Raw genomic sequence first — 3227 nt, forward strand, 5'->3', positions numbered from 1 at the left:
CCAAGCGCGACTGAAAATTTATGGCACGCATTTGGTTGTATGCTCGATTTGATTAATGTTGTGACAATTTTACAAGTGTCGTACTACCAGCGGTCTGTGCGGCTCGGCTGAAGTTCGAGGGAGGGGTCCACATTTTCCCAATGACCAACCGCCCGAGTGCACCGCCAATTTCATAATCACCAAACTAAATCTAGACGATAGTAGGGCTCATGCGAATTTTATAGGATGCCCCTTCGAATATATCCAAGTGTGCCTTTGACTCGTACAAATAACCCAGTTCCTCCCATTCTTCCCATTCGCCGTGCGAAATGATTGAGGCGTTTGAATAATCCATTTGTCAGCAAGGCTAATTGTCGCTGCTGTGAGAATGGTGTGTGTGTGGGATTGGCCAAAGGAAAGGTCCCGCCGCACTGGGGACCGTGCACGTCGAAAACCATGGGGCATGCGAAAGGACCCTTTCTCCCACACAAATGGCTTTATTGTGACATTTCATTTTTACGCCCAGTGCCTGCAGATGGTCGTGATTAATTGTCGCTGAGCTGTCGGACTGACGACTCGGATAAAGAGTTGCGCGCCTGATTTCGCTAGCCTGTGACAGCAGACAACAAGTCGAAAATGGCATGGCCACGCCCACGCCCATGGCCCTGCAATGTGATTTCCATGTGTAAAATTGTACGCTCGAAACTTGTTGTTGCCGCTACTCGGCGTCCTTTGGGCCTGATCTCTCGCGGCATGTCAGCGATAATCAGTTCGCAAAGTTTCAGCCGCGAATCCAACCGCAATTTCCGCTCCACCAAGATAAACGACTCTAGCGAAAGCGACAGCAACAGCGACAGCGACAGTGACAGCAACAGCTCCCACTGCTAGTGAATGTTGAGTGTGTGGCCCACGTGCGGCAGTTTACAATTTACAGAGCATAATTTATCTGGAATCAATATTTAAACAGAGGCCCGCCATTCAATATGCATCTGTGTCCAATTGAAATCGACGTTCCCATTCAGCCATTAGGGTGCACAGGGTGCTTGATGGCAGAGGCAGCTTCTCAACCAGGCCCAGGCTCGGCCCAAAGAGTGTAAGAGACGGATTGGCATGGCTCCGTTGCAGGCGTTCCCCCGAATCCTTCGGTCACATTGCATTTATTATGTATGCATCAATCAAACCAGGACTTTCGATTGCAATTAAAATTCAAACACAACCCAAAAGCCAGCCATCGCAAATCATGAAACCGCAAGTGGCTTTTCGCTCGTTTTCCGGATGGGATAACTTCAATCAGGCAAACATCGTCGAAATCGATTCATTCGATATCTCGGCGTTGGGTGTGTGCAATATACAACCAGATTGGGGGCCTCCATGCCGCCCTGCCTCCGTGGCACCATGCCAGGACCCACATCCACTCAACGCATGCATGTTTCAGTGTGTTAACCTTTAACCGGTCGACCTGTGGTTGCCTGACTCTCCCACTCCCACTTTTCCCGCTCCCGCTCCCGCTCCGACCTTCCTTGTGTGCGATGTATTTATCTTGGTTTTATGCAAATGCCCCTGGCTGTTGATTGTCATGGAATCTGGTGCTTAAGCATGATTTCGTTTCATCTTGAGCATTTTTTCTGGCTTCAGACCAAAAGCAAGTGCTCCCGATTGTGAGCCAAATAGAGTTTATACACTAAAGTGTATAAAGTGCTTGAAGCACATAGGTATAAGAAACTGTCTGATCGTCGATTACGTACTTATGCCACACTCCTAAGTAGTGCTTGGACTTGCAAAGCATTGAATGAAGCATTGAATGTCGAACAAATACGAGTTAATCACTCGAAGTATCATTGTTGCATTTCAGCTTGCAGCTAGTGTTTTTCAATTTGATTTCAAGCTGCTGTAGAGTAATCACCAAAACTAATTGAATTTTTCCGGCAACTAATTTCAAAGTTTTTATCTGCATATTTAATAGACTATTTAAGGCATGCATATTGAGCCAATTACATTCCAATAAAGTAAAACTTGGCAAACAACCTTCTGATAGTGGCTTTACCCTGGAGAAAGTCAAATCACATCCTAGACGAAAAGCCATAGAAATTTGCTCGTTATTTTCCTAGTTGGTTCGGTGGGGATCAGCCACAAAGGGTGTGGCTCGTGTTTTCAAAGAATTCTAAACAAACTAAATATTTTGTTGTGTTTTTTTCGCCATTTCCATATAGAATAAGGCAATAAGGCATCACTATTAAGGATTACACTTCGTATAAAGAAAGAAATATACTCCGCTTAAGCCATCAATCATCATCAGCCAGCAAATCTTAAATTAATATGTCATCGCTTTTTGATGGTTTCCATTCGGAATCTGAAATTTGAATCAAATGTAATTTAATTTAATGAAAATTAGAGGCATAGGTAGATACTTTTAATTTTTTATAATTGGCCGGTCCACGGAGTCGTTGTTAATTTATAACATTTTTGTATAATTTACATGCGAGGACCAGACGCGTGCGTAATTATACGAGCACACATACATACATACTCATATCTATATGTACATATGTATTCACATACATATATGCTCAGGGCCACGGTGGCTAGTAATTTAGCAAAACAAAAAGCGGTCATAAGTGCTTGTCCACACTCAGCTGATGTCAATAGTTACATAAATTAGATTCAAATTAGGTCTTCAGAGCAGCAATTTCGGCATCAAAGAGTGGACGAAACCGCGCTGCCAGCCCGTGGCCCATGTGTTGCGCACTCGCGTGTGGTATGCGTTCCATTATAAGAGAATCTAAACGCTCTCCTACATGATTTGTAAAGGCATGCAATTTTAACTCTGTTTGAAGTGCAATAAATGATAAAAACAAAAAACAAATTATCGAATGAAGTACATATTTTACATAACAAAATATATAAAAACATTAACAAAAAAATAATTAAATAAAAAATAAATAAATAAAAGGAAACCTTGAGAAAAGTACACAAGGCAAGCCAACCAAATATACAACCAAATATAACAAAAATATCCGCATAGAAAATGTACTGTTCTATATAGTGAAAAAACATCAAAAATATAATAAATAAAAATTCTAAAAATAAAAAACATACCGAATATACTAGTGGAAACACGAAGTGCACGTGCACACGAACAAGAGAAACAAGAGAGCGTCCCACTTCTACGAGAGGAGAGAGAGAGCAAGAATGAGAGAGAGAGAGTGAGCGTGGAAAAGCGCAGCTGCAGGAAACTAGAAGGAAATGAA

Source organism: Drosophila pseudoobscura, chromosome 2, assembly GCF_009870125.1.
Source record: "Drosophila pseudoobscura strain MV-25-SWS-2005 chromosome 2, UCI_Dpse_MV25, whole genome shotgun sequence".
Taxonomy (NCBI): Eukaryota; Metazoa; Arthropoda; class Insecta; order Diptera; family Drosophilidae; genus Drosophila; species Drosophila pseudoobscura.